At 45.0% G+C, this 23,332-nt stretch overlaps 1 protein-coding gene across 7 annotated transcripts in view; it reads right to left on the bottom strand.

The window, feature by feature from the left end:
- SPATS2L (spermatogenesis associated serine rich 2 like) overlaps positions 1-733 on the bottom strand; it is a 177,676-nt gene extending 176,943 nt beyond the window's left edge. For 3 of the 7 annotated variants that reach the window (XM_084780103.1, XM_084780107.1, XM_084780106.1), the window contains exon 1: positions 606-733. The gene's annotated coding sequence lies outside the window, so the exon portion shown is untranslated. Of the gene's footprint in view, positions 1-30; positions 169-341; positions 426-605 lie in introns of those variants that run through there. The other 4 variants (XM_084780109.1, XM_084780104.1, XM_084780100.1 and 1 more) reach the window with 4 other exon arrangements.
- Between the last annotated feature and the right edge of the window lie 22,599 nt (positions 734-23,332).

Genomic DNA, 23,332 nt, shown 5'->3' with positions numbered 1-23,332 from the left:
CGCGGCCGCCCGCCCCTCCGTGTCACTCACCAGGAGCACACACCCCGCCAGCGCCCCTCGCTCCGGCTTGCACACACGGCGCGGATCACGCCTCCCTGGGTTTTGTATCCGCTCACATGCACGTTCTGACACAGATCCCGTCCCTCCACACGCCCTCCCTAGCTCCTTTCCCACCCTACTTTCTAGAAGAATCCCCCATACAGCTTCCGCACTTTGCTGGCTTGCCCCGCACCAACCTCCTCCCCTTCCCCTCCAAACCTCCACCTCCCCCAAACTGCCCACTGTTATCCAAACACGGGTCACTACCCGCGCGCGGAGCCGGAGAATCGTTCTTTCCCTACCCAGGAAAACGAACTTTGTTGCCCCGGCACCGTCTGCAATGGAGAGATGCTTCTCCCGGTAGAAGGTGGTTATGCTTTCTGAGGGTGAGCCAAGCTCAAATGTAAACAAAGATAGCTTATTCGGAAATGCCGCGGAAAATCAGGCCCCGGGATGAGCGCTGGGGCTCAGCCCGACCTTTGAAACCAGACTAAGCCAAAGTGTTCTGGCCCCCTCGCCTTCGCTGCGTGTCTCACGCGGGCTTCTAACCGTGCGTGATCACCCACCGAGCTGTCCTGAGACTCCCGTGGCAGCGGCTAGTGGTGTTTGTGCCTGGCTGGAGTGCAGTAGTCAGGAGAGTAAAGGCGATCATTACTCAGGATGGACGCACTTTAGATCGCACACCTCTTCCAGAGGCAGCAGAGGGAAATGCAGGCTGCTTTCAGGTTTATTTTTGAAGGGTAACTTCCCAGTCGCCTTTTCTCTGGGCAGTAACTGTTTCTCAGCAGCTTCGTGGGTCTTTGGGAGCAGTTTTTACAAACACCAGACCAGTCAGTTAAGCCTCTCAAAGCTCAGAACAGCAGAACTGTGTTTCCTTTAAGGAAGCCGTTATGTGAGACGAATTACACTTTCAGGTAACACTGGGATCTACAATACACCATACTCCAGTTGACAAAGCCCACTCTGGTTAAAGGAAGACCTGAAAGAAAATAACTCATTTTGTTACCCCAGGGGGAGTTTTCCTTTTACCTCATAGGCTGGATTGGTGAGAGAATGCTTTAGTCTCTGAACCAATCCTTCAGATAATCTCTTCACGTGGCTAAGGCTTTTATCCTGCCCTTTTGCAAATAAAGGAGACAAAAAATGTTAAATGGCTTGCCTAATTTTCAGTCAGTGAGTAGAAGAATTTGAACCCAGCCCTGCCCCACCTTGCTGCAGTGGGGAAAGCTGGCTGTGGACAAGTCAAGGGCGAATGCCATCACCTTACTGCTTATGGAATTTAGAAGTAATTAGTAACTTGGACCCATTCAACTCGTACTGTGGCGCACTTTTCGGATCTTCTTGCAAAGTAACTTATTTAAGTTTGGAGCGAGGGTTCCCCCCATGACTACTAGACTTCCAAAAACGAGTAATAATTTGTTGCTTCCCTAAGGACGGGGTTTTGGAAAGAACACGGAACTGGGGTTTCATTTCCTTTCTTCTACCACTTCATAACCTTCCTGGGACTCTAAATCCAACTTGCTTACTGAAGTCTGACCGAAAAAATGCTTTCAAGACCAAAGGGATGAAAGGGTTTTCAGAAGCCAGACTTAGCCTTTTCATATTGGAGGGTGGCTTTCCAGTAAGTCATACCTACAATAATAACTGCTTTGTGGGCCAAGAGCACAGAAGTCAAAGCGTGGAACTGATGAAGGAATTAAAAAAAAAAAAGCCACAGCAACAGTTACAGAAGGACAAAGTCCGACTACAGCTGATCTCCAGAGGAATGGAGGCCCAGCCCACGAAAGGGCAAGGCTATGATAACCCCGGGGAAACAATGGTATCTTTCAGGAGTTCCACATGGCCCACCAAAAGAAACCAGACTTCTGAAAGTTTTGTAGATAGTTTCAAATCAAACTTAGGCCTCCCGTTGCTCAAATTAATTTACCCTGGAAAGAGTAAAATGTTCAGTTTCTGGAATCAAGGGTTAAAAGCGCTTACCGAAATGCGAGTAAAAGCATCTTATGTATTAAATAACTAACAAGGCTCTATTTTGATGAGTCAAGCATAAATGATTTTTAAAATCTTAAACAGTAGATTCCTCTCTGCTGTTCCTTGGAGATGTGAGAACCCAAAGAAATAAAAATGTGGAAAAAAGGGGGCAGATCTGTGTTTTTAAGCAGATGCCGGAAACTTGTTTGAAAATGTGAAGTTTGAAATTATAGCCAGGAGGTTATGTCAATATGACTGTCTTGTTCAGAATTATTTTGTAAGATTCTAATCCGTGAATCTCATTTTACTGTTTTTTTTTTTAAACTAAGATTAAAAACTAAAGATCCTTTCTGAAGCGAACAAGTACCACACCAGCAAGTGTCTTCCCATGGGCAAAACATGTTGGCTTATATTTCCTAGTGTCTCCATGCAGATATTTTAAATCTGTAGCTATGGCTGTCTTCCATGTTGTGTCTAGAGAGCGGGTTCAAAACCTCAGGGCTGTTGCCTGACCCGGAGCCAGGCCCCACTTGTCTACAGTTCTCTGTGGCTCCATACAAGCCCCTGCGTGCATATTGTGTCCTCCACTTTCTGCCCAGTGTGCTTCACTGTAAGCAAGCAGGTCAGTGAAGCTACCGCCACAGTATCGATCGCAGCAAAATGTCACATTCGCTTCTTTTCAATCCCCGTTGTGCTGGACTCTCCAGTCTCTAGGTGTGGGTCACTCAGAGCAAGGTGCACTTTCAAGAAGGCCAGCTGAAAGCTTTCATCAGCTGCACGGTGGCCACGGTGAATGTCAGTCACTGAGTGAGCGGTGTAGACAAGGAACGGTCATTTGTTAGGCTCCTGGGCACCAGGCAGCATTTGGCTGAATAGGGGTGGCTACCACGGACTTTGACTGGGTGCAGTCACTGAGTAGAAGGCAGGTTATCTCCCTCAGAGAAGTGACAACAAACTGTGCCCGGTCACAGATGCCTCAGCTCTTCAAAAGCCATGATGAGTTTTCACTTCTTTGTTTGACCGGATCATGCCCTACCCCCCGCCTCCCAGGGACTTGCTTTAGCCAATGATGGGACTGACTGTGATTCCAGGCAGAAGTGTGGAGCTAGTGCACAAATCACCATATCATCTGTCCTGTACAGTACTGCGAACATTAAGGAGAGGTGTCAGGTCCATCCCACGGAAGCCGCTGATGACCCTGAGTCATGCCACACCCGTGGTCTTTAGTGGACACATAGTACAAGTATGTAATAAATCTTGTTCCGAGCATTGGGCCTGGGGCTGCTTGCGTCTACATTACAATCTAGTCCGCTTTTGTTTTAAAAAAAAAATGGGGAGATAGTGTAACCTTCCTGGCAGCAGGGAAGACATCCTAAATGGAAACTCAGTGCTCTTCCCATCAGGGATCAGAGTATTGAAACAACAGTCCCCGAGGAATTAGAACTTCCCTCAGAGTCTCATGCCGAGGGCAGGAAAAGTCGGAGGCCCTTGTGCAAAGCCGAAGGGGAACTTGTCTCTCTGGAAAATATTTCACAAAATTCTGACAGCCTGCCAGTCCGCTTTGCTGGGGGCAATGGAATCAAGCCAAGGACGGGTCAGTGATGGGCAAGGCCACACCTTGACAGGGACTCCTTGTTGAGAGAATTATCTTGTGTATTGTCTGGATGCAGCACCTGTTATTTTAAAAAGTCTGATGGCCTATAGCTTAGGCAGGAATTGGGGAAGTGGGATGTGGGGTAGGCAGAGAGGAGTCTGGAATAGAGACAGGCAGGGGAGATTTAGTCAGTGAGATGTGAGAAAGACAGATCACATGGTACCTGAGCACAGGTAACCAGCCACATGGCAAAATGTAGATTAGTATAATGGGTTTTCAAAAATTATGAGCTAGTCAGAGAGAGCCCGGCGGAATGGCCTAGGTATTTGTAAACAGGATTTTGAGTCTCATGAGTTGTTTTTCTGGGAGCATGGGGCCAGAAGGGAAACCTTCCACAACTACTACATAGTTAGGAATACCTCCTAACTGCTTACTCTCAACTGAAACGTCAGCCCCATGTCGGGACTCTGGGGTGGGTGTCACTGGATTTCATTTGTTCCTCTTCCCAACGTGGCACATTAAATCCTGTCTCTGAGGAATTCATATTCCTCTCTCTCTCTCTCTCTCTCTCTCTCTCTCTCTCTCTCTCTCTCTCTCTGTCTCTCTGTCTCTTTCTCTGTGTCTCCCTCCCCCCCCCATTGCCTAGGGTGGCCTAGAAATTTCTATGTTGTCAAAAATGACCTTGAATCCATGATTCTGCCTCTACTTCCCAAGTGCTGGGATTACAGGCCTGTTCTACCAGGCCAGGCCATTGTTACTTGTCCCTTTAATTGGCCCTTTTGAGGCTGGACCGCTAACCCTGCCTTGCTAGGACTGAGAGGACCCAAGCTCTAACCCTGTCTTAGTTGGTGTTTCTATTGCTATGATGCAACACCATGACCAAAAGCCAATTATGGAAGAAAGGGTTTATTCAGCCTACATGTCCACATCACTGTTCAGCATCAAAGACAGTGAGGACAGGAAGTCAAACAAGTCAGGAATGTGGAGGCAGGAGCTGATGCAGACGCCGTGGAGGGGTGCTGCTCACTGGCTTGCTCCTCATGGCTTGCTCAGCCTGTTTTCTTATAGAACCCAGGACCACCAGCCCGGGGATGGCTCCACCCACAATGGGCTAGGCCCTCCCCTATCAACCACTAACTTTATTTTTTTTTATTTTTTGTTTTGTTTTTTTTTTTAATAATAACACATTTTTATTGAAAATTAAAAATAATTCATATTACGTCTCATTTTCTATCCCATCCCATGCATCCTCCCATTCCTCCCTCCCTCCCACTTTCACCCCAATCCCCCTTCCCTATGACTGTGGCTGTGGGGGACCTCCTCCCCCTGAATATGGTGCTAGGGTATCAAGTCTTTTCTTGGTAGTCCGCTATCCTTCCTCCGAGTGCCACTGGGCCTCCCCAACAAAGGGACATGGCCAAATATGGGGCATCAGAGATCCTGTGAAAGTCAGTCCCCAGTCTCCACTTAGCTGTGGAGAATGTTCTGTCCCTTGGCTAGATCTGGGTAGGGGTTTGATGATGACTGCACGTTTTGTCCATGGATGGTGCCTTAGATCAAGCAGAATTCCTGGGCTCAGATCTAGCCCTCATAATGTTCTTCTTGTAGGTTTCTAGGACCCTCTGGGTCCCCCTACTTGCCTATCCCCTATATTTTCCTCATCTAGAGTCTCAATAGGATGTCCTCACCTCTATCCCCATTTCCTGGTAGGTGCAGACTTTCATGGGACCTGTCCCTTGGGCTAGTGTCCAGTAATAAGTGAGTATATACCATTTGAGTCTTTCTGCTTCTGGGTTAGCTCATTCATTATGATCATTTCTAGTTCAATCCATTTGTCCACAAATTTTGGGAAATCCTTGTTTTTAATAGCTGAGTAGTATTCCATAGTGTATATGTACCACAGTTTCTTTATCCATTCTTCTACTGAGGGGCACTTAGGCTGTTTCCATGTTCTGGCGATTATGAATAAGGCTACTATGAACATGGTTGAGCAAATTTTCTTGTTGTGTGCTGGAGCATCTTCTGGGTATACTCCTAGGAGTGGAATAGCTGGGTCTTGAGGAAGCCCTATTCCCAATTTTCTGAGATAGCACCAGATAGATTTCCAAAGTGGCTGTACTAGTTTGCATTCCCACCAGCAATGAAGGAGTGTTCCTCTCTCTCCACATCCTCGCCAGCATGTGTTGTCACTTGAATGTTTGATTTTAGCCATTCTGATGGGTGTAAGATGGAATCTCAGAGTTGTTTTGATTTGCATTTCTCTGATGACTAGAGATGTTGGACATTTCTTTAAGTGTGTCTCAGCCATTTGATATTCCTCTGTTGAGAATTCTCTGTTTAATTCTGAGCTCCATTTCTCAATTGGGTTATTTGGTTTGGTGGCATTTAATTTCTTGAGTTCTTTATAAAGTTTGGATATTAGACCTTTGTCAGATGCAGGTCAACCACTAACTTTAAAAGTGCCCTACAGGCTTGCCTACTGCCCTATCTTATGGAGGCATTTTCTCAGTTGAGGTTTCTGGCCTCTGATGACTTTAGTTGTGTCAAGTTGACATAAAACTACCCAACACAGATCCTCACAACTCCAGGAGCACTGGAAATAAAATCATAATTGTAGACAGTACTGTGGCCTAGTGGCTAATCACTCCTTTCCTCCTGGGCACACACTAGCTCACATTTCTTAGCTTTCCCTGTCATAGGGTGAGGCCATGGGCTGCCCTGTAACACTAGGAGGAAGGAGGAAATGCCCCTCTATACTTTTAGGTTGCACTCACGGAGCATCTTGCCCATGGGTGGCTCTCAGCCTTCCCAGTGCTGCAACTCTTTAATACAGTTCCTCAAGCTGTGGTGACTCCCAGCAGTAAAATTACTTTTCTTGCTACTTTATAACTAATTTGTGCTCCTGTTATGAATCAGCATGTCAGTAGCTGTTTTCCAACGGTCTTAGGTCATGACCCACAGGTTGAGAAACATTGTCCTACGTGTTTGTTCTCTCCTATGGGGAAGCTGAGGATGCCGAGCTGGATGCAGAAATCAGCGAGCCTTTTCTATGAAGAGGGAAATAGCAAACGTCGAAGCAGGCCTTGTCCTTCCCACGGTCTGCATCCTAAGTGCTCAGTGCTTCTGCCTGGTGCACTATAAACATGGTCATGGACAGAGTAACCAAATGGGCATGGTTGTACTTCAGTAACGTGTGTTTCAAGGAAAGCAAACAAGCACTTGTAGGCCTGGAGTGCTCTGTAGTGATGTCTGCTGACCTCCTATCCAAAGGCTAGAAGGAGCAGTGGTGCTAAGATGCTAAGATGTTTACTTGCTATATACCTATAGTAAACGGATATGTGAATAAAAAATCCTCCTTGTAAGTTACACATAATTATCTCACTCCATAATTCAGGAGAAATTCTGGAGAGATTAACAAAGAAAACATTTTTTAATCTGTAAAAGTCCTAAAGAAAATAAGAAAAGCCTACCTGACATTATGGGTTATCTTTACAATATTAGTTAGAAATATGATTTTTTAAATTACAGAAGCTGTAACAGAAAAAAAGGCAAGCGTGATAAAAATCATTATTTCTGTACACAGCAGAATAGAGTTAATATGCATACTTACAAACAGATTGCAGAAAGTCAGATGAAAACGGGCAAGCAGTGACAGGTTTTAAATGGACAAAGGACAAAAAGAGAAATATGTTCTAAATATGCAAACATACTAGACTCACCAATGCTCAGGATGTAAATCAGCATGCAACAATATGGTTTTTACTTATAATGGCAAGAGTATGTCTTATTCCCAACTGTGAGTGTACATAAAAAATAAGAACTTTCAGATCTTTAACTGGCCAGAATATGAACTAAAAACATGCTCAGAAAGCAGTTGACAGTACTTGCAAACACTAAAACCGCACACAACCTGTGTCCTTTCCCAGGAGAAGCCATCTCTCCTATGGACTGTGCACAAAAACACATTTGTGCAGATGCCCATTGGAGTGTTATTGTAAGAGACAGGAAATTCGGACCACAGCTCAATATCTACCTATGGAAGAATGCTAAGTAAGTTGGTTATGTCCACGCTGTGGAATACTAAGCACTTTAAAATGAGGGAGAGAGGCGAGAGAGATGGCTCGGTGGGTAAGAAGAGGATCAGCCTTCAGCTCACATCTGCCTGTAATTCCAGCTCTAGGAGACCTGAGGCCTCTGGCTCCCAAGAGTTCTCATAGGCATGTGTGCATACGTACACATATATGGACGGACAGATATGTAAATTTAAAAATCTATTTTTTTTTAAAAAAGGGAGACATGTACTTGTTGACGTGGAAGAGTGTGGTAAGTTTGTAAGTCGTAGAGCAAGTCAAGCGCATTCAGTACAGTGTGAGTTATAGGAAAAAGGAACAGTAGAAACTGAAAGGCACGTACGCTGTGACACCCTTAGAGTGAGGCTGAAATGCAGGGAACTCCCTCTTTAATCTTTGGACACTTCTGGTTTCCCCCTCACACGTCATTTAGTAAATCATAAGATTACTTTAGAGGAGAAAGGACGAGGAAAACACGCACCACTGAAAGAGGAGTGCAGTGTGGACATCAGGCATGTGGGGGCTGAGGGACAGGCACTCGGGGAGAAACAAACACTGTTGAAGGCTCACTCAGGTGGCTCCAAAGCAGTGAGTCACTCTCTTGACATTCAGCTCCAGCTGATGGAGCTGTCACCTGGAGCCAGGGTTCTGCTTGGATGTGTCCCGGAAGAGATGAAGACTTGGGTGAAAAGAAAAAGCTTGAGGGCTGGAGCGATGGCTCAGAGGTTTAAGAGTACTGACTGCTCTTCCAGAGGTCCTGAGTTCAATTCCCAGCAACCACATGGTGGCTCACAACCATCTACAATGTGATCGGATGCCCTCTTCTGGCTTGTAGATGTACATGCAGACAGAGCATTGTATACATAAAAATAAATAAATAAATCTTTAAAAAAAAAAAAAAAGAAAGAAAAGGAAAAAGAAAAAGCTTGAGCCTGTGAGCCCAGAAACAAACAACAACAAAACCAAGACAGAACACCAACCCATTTTTAAACCCCTTAGGCTATCTTCTCTGCTCCCAACGTTCTTAGGGTCACGCCCTGTTCTCAGAAGCTGCTCTTGAGATGAACACACACCATTATAAGGTTGGGCTTTGTTTTAAAAGACTCATTAGTATGCATGCTAGGTTCAATCTACGTTTGCTGTATTAGTAGGAAGACAGATGGCAAGAGCTGTGTAAGCTACACCTGAATAGGCTGCCATCCACTTGTCACACACACACACACACACACACACACATACACACACACACGCACACTCATTCTCTGATGTGTGTTTAGCTTCTGTCCTCCAGGAGCCGTTTCGTCACAAACCAAGATAGCATTGCTTAAGCGGTGGTGAGCAGACATAGGTTGTTACTTAACACAGTGTTACCTACTAAGTCAGCTGCACTCTAAAATTCTCCTTGTTGTCGCATAGTGTTTATCTTATTATCAGTCCTGCATTACGTTGCTCTTGGATGCCAGGGAGCTGCCCGTGACCCTGTAGACTCAAGTGGGTATGTTTCTGGGTGATTGTGCTCTGCTTGCTTCTACCCAAATGTTCTCTACTCTGGGACTTGCCTTTCCTAGGAGATTCTGGGATATGAAGTGGGCTTGTAACACCATGGCAGTGCATTTAGCTTCTTGTGGCCCATACCTACATAGGCTAAGCAACAGAAATGGGCTGTCTCTTTGTGCTGGAAGCCACGGGGCCAGTAGTTGGTTCCTGTCAAGGGTGGGGAAGGAAGGAGTTCTGTTCTAGGTCTTTCTCTTCAGTTGGAGATGGCCAACTTCTCCTTGTGATCCTTCTTGTCTTCCCACTATATCTGTCCTTATGTTCATATTCCCCTCTTGTATAGGATGCTAGCCATATTGGATTAGAGACCACTCTGGTGACTTCCGTTAAAGTACTTCATCTCCAAATAGGATCCTTGTCTAAGGTGCTCAGGCTTAGGACTGAAGCCGATCTTTCTTTGGAGGAGTCAGTTCAATTCACAACAATGAATAGTTGAAATAGTAATAGAGTCACAGCTTGGTTACCTAGGGCTCTGGATTAGACCCCAGTACCTGTGTATCTTTACTGACCTTCCCACTGATTCCTGTATCTTGATGTTTTAGGTAACTGCACACATAACTCCAATTATGAGGTGTACATATTTTCTTCAAGCATTTGTTTTTGGTGCCTAGCACCATGCTCAACACAGATTAGATTAATGAACAAATAATTAGCATTGCTAAGTTCTGATCTAGCCATCTACAGCTCCCCCCCCCTCTCTCTCTCTGTGTGTGTGTGTGTGTGTGTGTGTGTGTGTCCTAGACTTTCTTTGTAGACCAGGCTGGCCTCAAACTCAGAGATCCACCTGCCTCTGCCTCCCTGAGTGTGGTAGTCTTCCTAATTATATGACTCAGTCTAAAGGAAGCTAGGCCTAGGCTAATAAAAGAAAATGTCTCACAAAACTGGAAACTTAAGAACTCCCTTTAAAATGTGTTGCGATAGGATGTAGGCAGTAGCTTTTAGATAGCGAGGTGGTGGAGTGATGTCCAAGGGAAGGGGAAAGGAGCCTGTATTCTTTTCTTCCGTAAGTGAAGCAAGTTCAGTCAAAGGCTGCTGTGCCCTACTTCCACTAATAATGAACTTTAGATTTAAAGTCTAATTGAAAAGTTACTGGGAGAGAAAGTGCAAGCGCCTCCTTGGAGATTATTCTTTGGTTAATAAATAGGATTCCTGGGTAAAGCTTAGAGCGTTCTTAAAACCCAGAGAAGATAAGTCAGAGCGGCAACTTCTCAGGGTCTTCAAGTGAAAACACGGAGCCTCTGATGAGCTTTGCAGTCTCTGCTGAGGACAGAACAAGAATACTTTATGCTCCGGCATGCCAGGGTTCAGTTGACCATGAAGGAAGATTTCCCAGTAGAATACTAAATATTGCGACGGCTTGGATTTTAATGCCAGCGTGAGTTTACATCTTTCTGTCATTTGAATGAAATCTCCTAAAATATAGTGAGCCAAGCCCTTTCCCACCATTCACTAGCACTTGGAAGAATTATGTCATCTGCTGTAGATGGCATCCTTACTGATAAAATTGCCTAACGTTGCTGCCCCTGAGATTCTTGCAGGAGATGGAGTGTGAGACACGTGGTACAGTTCGCAACATAGTATGAGCGCTAGAGAAATACCATCAAAACTGAGTGTGTTATGTTACACTTGCGCAGCTTGGTCTTCATGTGGGACTCCTCACAGTGGGAGCAGGGGCTGTCTCTGACTCTGCTGCCTGCCTTTGGGACCCTTTCTCCTGCTTTGCTGCCTCATTTAGCCTCTATCAGATAGCAGGTGCCTAATCTCGCTGAAACTTGGTATGTCACAGCTGGTTGATTTCTATAGGAGGAAGCCTGCTCTTTTCTGAGGAGAAATGGAGGAAGAGTGGATGGGGGTCGGGGGAGGAGGAAGGTACAGAGAGGGACCCTGAGGAAAGGAGGGAGGCAAAACTAGAGTCGGGTTGTAAAACAACAAACAACCATCTTTTTAAAAGTGAGTGTATCAAAGGAATGGCTGCAAGGATGGCTCAGTAGGTGAAGTCCTTGGCTGTCCAAGCACAAGGACCGGAGTTCAGATCCCTGGCACATCTGTAAGAGCTGGGCGTGGCATCCATAAACTCAGCACTAGAGGATGGAGGCTAGAGACAAGAGGGTCCAGCAGCTCACTAGCCAGCCAGTCTAGCCAGCTGGTGGTGAGCTCCAGGCTCAGGGTGAGACTGTGTCTGAATAAAGAAAGAAAAGAAGAAAAGAAAAAGAAAATAGCAAGGTGTTAGCCCTGAGGAGTGACACTTAAGGGTGTTCTTGGCACAGGAACCCATACACACACACACACACACACACACACACACACACACACACACACACAAAATGAATATGCATAGATTAAAAAAATACTAGGCATAAGCCTCCATTCTAAAGTTAAAGGGTGTATCATCTCATTTTAGATGAAAAAAAATTAAGGGCCAGAGGGATTAAGCAACTTTCCCTGAGTCACAAAGCTCATGAGTGGCAAAGCACTAATGTGATGCTAAGAGGCTCCGCCACACACGCTGCCCGGCTTCCATGTGCATCCGTTCAAAGCGGCATTAACTTTAAAAACTAGCCCTTCCTCTAAAAACCTGTTGTTCCCACTTTCATCATCTCAAAACTCCGATTCCTTCCATGTTGGAACAATTTTATGTACTAAAATTCAGAGATGAGCAATAATTTATTTTTATTATTAATTAATAAATTAACAATAATTTATTAATCAGAGACAGAGGTCACACAGCTCTAAATCAATATGAGGTAACAGCGTGATCTGAACTGCTCTGACTCCATTGTGGTGAGCCTGTATGGTTTTTATCATCGTCTTTTGGAAATACCTGTAATAATTAATTGGCCCTCTCCCTCATGATAGCAGTGTTTCAGAAGTTAGTGTTCTACAGCAAGTCACTTCTGGGGCTGATTGATGAACGCCCCCTTACTGCAACATCATTTTACGTAGGCAGGTTTTCCCTACAAACAAACCTCTCTCTGAGTTTTATGTGTTCCAAAGACAGACAGATGGACTGCATTAGCAGCTCTAAAGAGTATTGTCAGCAATTTTGGAAAAGTCATTTTAGGAACCAGAATGCATTTTCAAAATACGTATCCCATTGTCAAATATTACACGTGGATGCTTGACTGTAGAAGCCAAAATGCTAAGGAACTGGATAGAGCTGAGTATGGTGGGGTTGCTGAGGCAGAAATGGACTAAGAAGCTGAACTCTGGGGGTGAGAAACGGCCCCTTCAGATGGGCAATTAGAAAGAAAAGCAGGAAATGCTGTGCTGGGGAGCTATTGTTCAGGGAACAGAAAGTCCTGATTAGTAATGCTTGCCAATTTCCATGTTGTCAATAATCCTCCTGTAGCCAATTTTAAACTACTAAGAGCTTGACAAATTATATTTTTGCATTTATTTTGTATTTTTTGCCTCTCTCTCTCCCTCCCTCCCTCTCTCTCTCTCCCTCCCTCCCTCCCTCCCTCCCTCCCTCCCTCTCTCTCTCTCTCTCTCTCTCTCTCTCTCTCTCTCTCTCTCTCACACACACACACACACACACACACACACACACGCCAACATCTGCCTGCTCCAGTAGCACCCCTGGAAACAAACTAGCTTATCAATAGTCTCAGGACACGCTCAGAAGGCACTCTTATTGAGAATGGGTGTCTGACAGGCCAGGAGAGGGAGAAAGTCAAGAAAATATAATTTCCAAGATGAAATTGAAGCAGGGGACTTGTGGCTGGAAATGACATGGCTCCAAGGAGGCCATAAAGATGAGATGTTTCTGAACGCGGCACTGTGGTTGCCAGACAGGGAAGAAAGTATTGGACGTGGTGACGGATTCTGCAAGTGCTGATTGATTAGACAAAGGAGGAGAGGGGAAGGCGCTGCAGTAGCCAGGCCCCCGGGCAAGCAGGGTAAAGACTAGCCTGCCTCAGACCACTTGTGATTCTGCCGTGATGCCTGTCACTGGCGTTTTCTTACACTTGCTTCTCCTGCCGTGGGCCCCAAGGAAATGGCGTCTTTGGCAATGCTGGAAGGGTCCCACTTACCAGGACTTCATGGAAAAGTAGTTCTAGCCTGGTGCCAATGGTGTGGGAAGGCTAATAAGCAGTAAGCCAGGGATAGCGTAGCTGAAGATTCTAGAAGTAGATAGGTCAGGGAGACCTAGCTGGGTAGTCAGCAGGAGGACAGATGAACAGAAGTCCGTCAGCAGACACGAAGGCAGAGGTATGCTAGGGCAGGGACGAGAGTGGTAGGGACAAGATCACGTGTTTCTGAGCTGAGCAGCGATTACAGAGGTTGCTGGCTGCCCACCCAGAATCTCCTCTTTCCTTCTTGCTGAGAGCCCTGCTTTCATTTTGCCCGTGTCGCAAAGGTTTGTCACTTGGCAAATTTATATAGAAATAACCAGGCACTTGCAAGGAAAGCTTCCTGGAAAGTTCTGCTGAGAAAAGGCTAAGGAGATGCTTTTTTATATTTGTCTCCCTACGTCCTCACCTTCCTGCCTTTTCCATGGAAGACGACACTGATGGCTGGGGCTTGAGCAGACAGTTTGGAGCATGAGGCCGACTTGGAAAGAGAAAGTTGTTTGGGATGCTGTGCCAGAAAAAAAAAACCGGAAAGACATTGGTCCCTGCCTTAGTCCCTGCTCTATGGCTCTGAAAAGACACCACGACTGTAACAACTCCTACAAATGAAAGTGTTTAACTGGGATGTGTTTGTGGCTGCAGAGGTTGCCTCCATTGTTACCATGGCAGAGAGCTTGGTGGCACTAGGGCAGACATGATGCTGGAGACGGAGCTGAGGGGTCTACATATGCATCCACAGGCAGCAGGAAGAGAGAGACACCTGGGACTGGCTTGGGCTTTTGAAACCTCGGAGGCCACCTGCAGTGACACACTTCTCCTAAAGAGGTCATACCTCCTAATCCTTTCAAATAGTGCCACGAACTGGTAAGCAAATGTTGAAAACCTATGAGCCTACGGGCGGGGGGGGGGGGGGGACATTCTCTTTGAAACCACCGCAGTTCCTGGCCACTGAGGAGCTGTCATAGCATTTCTACTCTCTCTCTCTCTCTCTCTCTCTCTCTCTCTCTCTCTCTCTCTCTCTCTCTCTCTCTCTCAAACACACACACACACACACTCACACACACACACACACACGCAGAGGCAAGAGAAAACTTTGTATTTAAGTTTGCTGATATTTTCTAATTTGGCTATTGTCTGCTAATTGAAATTGCTCTATGGACATAATCAGCTGATAAGTCAGGCCCTGAAAAACAGAAATCAGACTAGTGATTGTGTCAAGAATTCTAGGTCATGAGAGAGAAGGAGGCTATAGCATAACAAGGCTGCACTAGCGATACTGCTCGGAGCCAAAGTCTCTAGAAGAGAGAACTGCTTAAATCCAACCCCAGGACTCTCCATTAAGGACTCTCCTTTGCCAGTGAGCCCCAGGCAGGGTGGCAGATGACTTGGAGATAGTCGGCCAGTGCCTTCAGCTTTGAATAGAAAAGGACCCAGTCAGAGAAGAAGCCATATAGGTCACTGTGATGAAAATGAACTGCAGCCACAGTAGACATGGAGAAGCTAAGAGTTTGGAGAGAGCTCATTACATTTCTCATGTTTGCCTGCCTAGCAGCCAGCCTGGAGAGCAGACCCTAGCCTACCACCGACATACATGGCTAAACTCTCTTACCCAATCAGGACTTAGATATGCGGATGCCTCAAGAGCAGAAGAGAGAAATAGAAGTGAGGATGGCAGATGCAAACCACGCTCTCTTATGGTGTGCAGGGGACCAGATGGAGGTAGGAAGGGATGGGAAGCCAGGAGATATGAGTGAAGGTGACAAAGAATAAAAAGGCAATGGCTGTGAATGAGAAAACTGATTGCATGCTCCTGGGGGGCCGAGGGGGGGCGGAGAAGCGAGAGACAAGGCCTAGACACGGACATCACCTCAGGGCTCCTGTGTGCTGTGCTGTCCTGCCTTCTTTTTCTGATAACCAATGCGCAGGGCAAGTATGCAAGTGCGCTGCTGTCTGGCTTCTCTGCCACGACGGACAGAATGTTTTACCCTTAGTTTCAGCGGCTTGATGTGTAATAAGTAGAAACTGAAGATAACACAGATCTGCGACAGACGATGAATAAATAAGCAAGCAGCGACACACCAGCACCACAGGACACCACTCAGCCATGAGAAGGAATGGACTTGGGATGTGCAAAGCGGGGCGGGGAAATCTGAGAATATTTACAAGGAGTAAAAGAGTCCAATTCCAAAACAAAATATAAGCTCGTTTAGATAAAGTAATGTAAACTGGAAAGCTAACCTGTGAGACCTCATGGCCAGTCCCATAGCGTTCAGCTCCCATGGTTCTGGTTGCTCATCGTCCGCTTTTTCTCTCCCCTCTTCCTTCTCCTCCCTCTCTGCTGTTTCTTCTCCTCTGCCTTCTTCATAATTTTATTTCTTTCGAGACAGGGTCTTCGTGTGTAGCCCGGGCTAGCCCTGAACTCCTAACTCATTTGACTCAGCCTCCATGGTGCTGGGACTGTCGGCATGCACCTCCACACCCTGCTTTCGCCCTGCCTCCATCCTCCGCGGCTCCTTGGGTCTTCCTATGATCTTCCTTCTGAGAGCTCCCTGCTATCACTGAGTTCTCATCGGACTCCCAGCCATCTGTCCTGTCTCACCCTGCCTCAGCTTAGCCCCTAGTGACCTTTCCTGCTTCACACGCTCTGCTCCACACAGTCTCCTTCTGGGCCACCTTTCCGTCATGCATGTTATGTCATTAACTCTATATGTCCTTGTAACTCCAGCATCTCAGTCACAGATCCGTCACTGGCTCTAGATTTCCGTATGGTAACTCTCCAAACCCACCTATGCAATGTTCTAGCTGCTCTCAAATCCTTGGGAGTGTTGGGGTACCTCATCTTGCCTTAAAAAAATCCCAAACCAAAAACCCCTCCACTCCTTGACAACACGCAGCAAAAATCACCAAGGAACAGAATGGTTGTCTTAAAAATATGATTGAATTTTATTCATTTACTATTTTGATGAGATGTCACCGGCGTACAAGAAACAACAGTATGAGTTTTAAGCCGCGCAGCCTCTTAGCTTTGTGATAGCTGTGCATATCTTTTCAGCTTTCACCACAGTCAGGGTGGAGAAATTAGTCACAGTCCCCACACATTGCCTCTTCATGTCTCCTCATCAGGCTCCCCTTCTCCTCAGCCCACTGCTAGATAGTCACTGGTCTAATTCCTCTCACAGGCTAGTTTCCGTTTTACATTACTTTATCCAAATGAGCTTATATTTTGTTGGGATTGTGGCCTCTTTTAATCCTTGTAGTTAGTCTCTGATTTCCTGCACTGTTCTATGCTTCCATAGTCTGTTTCTTTGCATTGCTGAGTGGTATTCTATGGTGCTGCTGTGTCACTGCCTGTCTATTCATTGGTCTTCTGTTGAAGATATCTGTTATATGGTTTCTATTTATTACAGATTAAGCTATTATAAACACTTGCAGAAAAGTCTTTATGTAGACTTTATGCCCTCTTGGGTAAATAAATAATGGAATTAATGGGTTATATGGCCAGTGTGTGTTTGCCTTCATAGGACATGACAAAGCTTTCCTTCAAGTTTATGCTATCTTATGGCTATGACCTGCCTACTGTCCTCTCCTTCACCAACACTTGATATTGTCAATTGTTTTCATTTTAGCCTCTCTAAATAGATGCATTGCCATATCCTGCTGAGGTTTGAGGCTTTCTAGATGATTTAATTTTTGTGTTGAGGGTGTGGGGTGAGAGGAGAGAGAGATAGAATATGCACACATGTGTGTATAGGTACACATACCTGTGTGCATGGGGCCAGAGGAGAGTGTTCATCCCTTCAGAGCTGGAAGTTACAGGTGCAATGTGGGTGCAAGATCTGAACTTCAGGCTCTATGATTATGCTGTCAGTGCCCCTACCTGCCATGACACCTCTCTAACCCCTTTGTTGAGGTTTTAATTCCATTTTCCTGATGACTGATGGCGAACACCTTTTATCCACACTCAGCTGCCACCTACAATCTTCTGCCTATTTTCAAGTCTGATTATTTTCTAGTTTAGGAAGGTGACAGGTCTTTACACACACTGGATTCAGAACATAAAAACTTAATTTTCCTCTATCCTACACACAACTTGGAGATGTTTTCCCGAGCCTGTGGCTTGTCTGCTCACTCCTTTGTATATATTTCTTGGCAAGTGGTTGCTAGTTTTGGTGAGGTCCCATTTATTCTCCTGTGGGTTGACCTTGAGGAGTCACATCCAAGAACTCTGCCCAACAACAGGCCACAGCTCTTTCCTGCTTATGCTCTCTTCCAGATACCTGACGATTTTTGAATTTGCATTCTCGTCTGTGATCCATTTCCAGTTTGTACTTCGTTCATGCGGGAGCTCTGAGCTGAGGTTTATTGTTTTGAATATGGGAAGTTAATTTGCTGGAACATGTCAGTTTGTACAAATCATAAGAAAATCTGCCCCTGTGAATCAGTAGAAGTCTTTTACTTTAAAAATGTGTATGCAAGATTAATATGTCAATAGTGCAATCTAATTGCTTGCCTAAAGATTAATATGCCAATAACGCAATCTAATCGCCCATTTTTAAAGAATATAACCTTTATTTATTATCTTTTTCAATTTTCCCATTAGGGTTCTTGTTTTTATAGTACAAGTTAAGTGAACATTGTTTTGTTCTCTACTGGGTTACCGGCTTATCAAATTTGAGTTCTATCAGCTTGGTTTGATCTACAAACCCCGTGGGCCTTACCAGGTGGGAAAGGAGGAACAACAAGCTGGGTGGGTGTGAATGAGGGATAAATGTGCTTAGACACCCCATTAGGTACATCGCTGTGTTGGTATATTAAGGAACTTCCAAAGACATCATGGGAAGCATCTTTTCTGTGTAGATTGTTCACTCTACCTGCATCAGAAAACCTTTATCCGCACATGCCTGTCTGTGTGTTTACTACAAGTAGGAAGAGAACGAAGGCCTGTAGAGATTGCTTCAATTTAGAAACGGCATCACTAGCGGAAACCCATCTTACTTCTCTTGAAGGGCCCATCACAGTTTAATAGAAAAGCTCTCAGATAACTGGAGTGGGCCGTGAAATCCTCAAGCCACTGTGCGGCCAGAGATGGCAGCTGGACCATTGCAGAGACACCTTACTACCGTCTTCATGTTTACTTATCTAGTTAGTGACAGGGTCTCACCTTGTTGCCTGGGCTGGTCTCGAACTCTTAAGCAATCCACCTGCCTTAGCCTCCCACGTACCTGGAACTACAGGCGTGTGCCACCTCCTGGACCACCAGGTCGATCTCTGCTTTCAGTTGTCTCCAATCTTCCTTAAACGTCAGCTTCTCTAAGAATGATGCTTGTCACTGTCTACGTTTACTTAGCAGGGTCTTCAGTGGAAGACCAAGGCTTAGCCAAAGATCTCTCCAGTACTGAATGTCAGAAGTGGATAAGCCACTGCTTGGAGAGGTGTGTCATTCAGTGAGCATTTATATATAAAATGGGCAGATGCGGATATCTGCACATTTCCATGTATTTGTTCACTGCTGTGCAATTCCTTCAGTCTTCAGTAACTTTGGGGATGTGTTTAGTTTAATAAAAGCTCACCTAACATTTACCCTCAGGGACAGAGCACTAACACATCTGCTCACTCAGTGTCCCTGAGCCCTGAGGCTGAAGATAAAGCCGTGGAAAAAAGGGCAAGACCTTGGTTGCATCCTTAACATGCCAAGCATTAGCTGAGCACTTCAAGACCACCCCATGTGTGATGTGAGGCAGTAAGTCGACCTTTTCTTTCATCTTTCTTACTTTACTGAGAGATGCAATGTGGATTCAAAGCTGCAAAGGGTGTGCTCTCTTCTGGTATCCTCAGGTCTAGCAGGCTCTATTGGGATACCCAGTAAGGTTCAAAGAAAAGAAAAGGAGGGAAAGAATAAAAAGAAGGAAGGAAGGAAAGAGAGTGATAAACAGCAAGTGTTTGATAAGGTGATTTTTCTGAACTTGCCATCTAACTCCGTGTTGGTGCTCTACTTGGTTGGTGATTTAGCCCTTCCTTGTTGTAAGTGCTGTCAACTACCCAACTGTCATGTACTCTTTCTCTCACATTCAAATATTGGTTTAACTAGTTAGTTTTAAATCCAAGGCAAACATTTGTGCCTCATGGTCCCTCTCAAGCATCACACAATACATACATCCTTGCCTGGTCCACTCCTACATCACTACAGGAGAAGATCAATTGTTGAAAAGCACTGTGGTGTCAGCAGCAGGCTCTTAGCCACTCAGGAGCCTTCTCAGGAGGCTAGTCTGGCTAGGTTAGTCACCCATGGTATGTGTGTGTGTGTGTGTGTGTGTGTGTGTGTGTGTGTGTGTGTAGGAGCCCAGAGCATTGGCAAAGATCTGAACATGCGTCTGTAGGGTAAAATGGCCCTATTGAAAGTCCCTATGCAATCACATAGTAAAAATAATAAACAATAATTTTTGACAAGCACATCATTGCATTATAAAAGTCAACTGATGTGCATAGGGTCCCCAAAATAGCTCACACAGCTGTAACAAGTGGGTCTTTCCTCTAGCTTCAGGTTGGTTTCAGTCAAGAAGGATCCTTAATGAGTAATAAAGAAAATAATGTTAGTCTGTTTGCTGTCCTGGCTCCCTTCCTATAGGATGCTGTGTCCCTTAAGTACAGGGCATTGCTCTGCATCCTGTTGGCCACAGCACCTCTTGCTGTTTCTCTTTCTGGGTTCTGATGACCTCTCCCTACCCAGCTCCTGTCTGACTCTCTTTCGGTGGCCATATGAGCTTATTACACCCTTATAAATAGACATATTTCTTGAGGTACAGTCATATTCATTATCTACTCCAAATCAAGTATTGCTTGTTATGTCTGACCAAAGACAAAAAATATTGTCCATCCATAGTCATGAAGCTGTTCTTCTAGGCTCCCATTTTAAAACGTGATTTCAGTCCGTATATTGAAGTCAGCCTTTGGCCAACTAATTGCCCTGTACTGTATGAACAAGAGGTATAAAGGTTCCCTTGATTTGGATGGCTATATAGTATTCAAATGTCCTTGCTTGAAAAGGCTCCTTTTACTTTTGAATTGCTTTTATTCTTTTAGTAATTGAATTTCTTCTTTGATAATGCCATACACGTATATACCACATACTGATTACTGTCACCACCCACCCTGTGTTAACTTCCTCCCACTCCTGCCTTCCCGTCAGACCTCTCTCTCCCATTAGAGCCTATTTCGTTCTATGGTCCACTGAATTTAACCAGGGCTGTCTGTGTGGCCACTGGGTATATAACTGAAGACAAGAACATTTCCCCCATCCAGGAATCCATCAATAGCCAACAGTTTAGGAGTGAAGGCTAAGGTCCCAGGAGTTCCTCCCTGATCCATGACTAATGGTGGAGGTGGTCATAGCGTGTAGGCTGAGAGTGCAGGTAACCATGGCTACTATGCACTCGTGGTTGCAATGGTTATGCCGTGCCCAGAGGATGGCATTTCGCAGGCTTTCTCCCTGTACTCCGGTTCTTATCTCTTCTTGCCTTCATGTTCCCTGAGCCTTAGAGGAAAGTGGTATAACGTCTTATTTAGGGATGGGCCCTCAACTCTCCCTCTCTACATCATGACTGAGATAGGTGGATGTAGGCATAGTGTTTCAGTGTTGGTTTGTTTCTCTGCTTGTTCCTTTATGTTTTCTCTTAGACCAAAAATGCGTTTTAAAATTCCAGTCTATATTTTGATTATGCATTTTTTTCTAATTTGTTCTAAGAAGTATATTATCTATCCTTTATTTTTTAATGGTCCACTGGGATGATTACAGAGCACATACACATGTGCAGAAATGCAAACTCACTGAAGCCATACACAAGTCTAACCTGGATTTCTGAAGACTGAAAAAAATGTGAACTTAAAGTTACTTACTTTTTTACCGTTTCTAGTGCTTTTCACTCTTTTTCCAGGATCACAATTTTTATCTCGTTTTCATTCCTCTCCAGCCTGAAGAGCGGTCTTTGTATTTCTTGCAGGGTAAGGCTTCTGATAAAGAAACCCTCTCACTAAGTTTGTTTTCCTCCAATCTGAAAATGCCTTTATTTCATCTTCAAACTTGAAGGACATTCTCTCTAGATAAACAGGCACACTTTATGTTTTGCACTTTAAACATGTTTTTCTATTACCTTCTAGCTTCCATTGTTTCAGATGAGAAGTTAACAATAAACCAGAAGAGATATGTTTTCCTGGAGCTGCTTTTAAGACTTTTCGGGTGGGGGTGAGGAGGTTTCTCAGTGTGTGTATCATGACTTCAGCACACTTTTCTTTTTTCTTCATACCAAATCTGCTCAGGCTTTCATGAGCTTCTTCAATGCATAACCTTGTGACTTTTGCCGTGTTTATACAGATTTGAAATTAAGAAAAATATACTTTTATTCCTTTCCTTTCTCTTCTTTTACAGTCGCGGGTAACCTAGGGTCTGCTCTCAAATGCGCTATGTAGCTGAAGACGACCTTGAACTACTGATGTCCTGCTTCCATCTCCCCTATGCTAAGATGTCAAGTATGTGCCACCCTGCCCGGCTTATCTGATGCTCGGGATGGGACCCAGAGCTTCACACACGGCAGGCAGGCAGGCTCTCTGCCCACTGAGCTACACTGCCAGGCCTTCGCATTCTCTCTACTGCTTTCCTGGAACTACAAGTATACATGTCACGTGTTTTGATAACGTTGTCTCACTCACTGGTCATCGGATTTGTGTGCTTCATTTCTCTCTCTCTTTATTTCATAAGATTCTGAAGCTCCGTCTGGTAGACTGGATAATTTCTATTGATCTGTCTTCAAATTCTTTTGTTTTCACTTGTCATTTCCATTACGCTCTATGCAGTGATTTTTTTTTTTTTTAGTTTCAAACGCTTTCTTTTCAGTTCTAGAAACTCTGTTAGATTCTTCTATACGTTCCTTCTACCCGTTGCCTATCTTTTCATTCCGTTTGAGCATATTTTCCTCCATCCCATTGACCAGAGCTGAGCAGCTGCTTTAGATTCAAGCCTGCTAATTCTGAAATCTGAATCATTGTTCACACGGGTAGATCTCAATTTCTGTTCTTTTCATAATTGCTAATGATGTCCTGGCTTTTTATGTCTTGGGTACTTTTTTAGTTTTAGCATAGATACCAGTTTCTTATGTCATCAAGACTGAATATAGTTTCCCCTGCCGAGTGTCCTTTCCCCCAGCCCCTCCTTCTGGTTTGGCCAGCCAATTAAATTCCATGGACTCAAACCTTAAACTGCTTTCCTTCAGATTCAGATTTCGGTTCAATCCTCCAGCTTTCTCTGCGCTTTGGGAATGCATGTGGACACCTACAGGGTGCACTGGGGCCCCCTCCTCTAGGTGTTTCCTGGGATCACTTTCCCGTATTCTGGTATCTGAATTTTGGATTTCCCGTGCTGTGTCTCTCAGTCCTTTGGAGAAGAATAACTGTGGGTTTTCTGTTGTCAGCGCAGAAGCTGCTGGGCACGGTGCCTACTGCAGCTCCAGGCTCACACCTCTTAAAGGTGAGAAGCTCTCTCTGGGCCGTCGCGCCTTCTCAGATTCCCTTCCTCTTCTTCTCTCGGCATGCCTGCCTTCATATTGTTGAGTTATTATATTTCTCCTAGGGTTGATAGTTTTCATCTGTGATCTGACAGGAGCTTATTCGTCCACCCCTAGGAGCACAGCTGATGGAGCTACACGTTTTTAGAGTGTGTTCTTTCCCGGGACCTAGGTCCCTGCAACAATAACAGGACCTAGAAATACGTGCATTTCCTGTGCCCATCATTTGCAAGATTTTCTCTCAGCCGGCCTGAGTTTCCTGCCACCGTTCAGCAGGGCCACTCTGTTTTCTCTGGTATACGCCACAGGTCCTGGATTCATGGGCATCCTATTTGGCTTTAAGGTAAAGTGACTTAGCACCTTTTATTTTATTTTATTTTTTAATTATCTCAAGGAACGTCACTTCAGTTTGCTTCCTGAGATCTTGAATCTCCTTCGCATCTTTTGGGACCAGCCTTCTGTATTATATTCTCATGT

Source organism: Acomys minous, assembly GCF_964271855.1.
Source record: "Acomys minous genome assembly, chromosome: 4".
NCBI classification, from domain to species: Eukaryota; Metazoa; Chordata; class Mammalia; order Rodentia; family Muridae; genus Acomys; species Acomys minous.
Note: the sequence above shows the minus strand (reverse complement) of the source record. Positions and strands in the feature narration are given on the sequence as shown.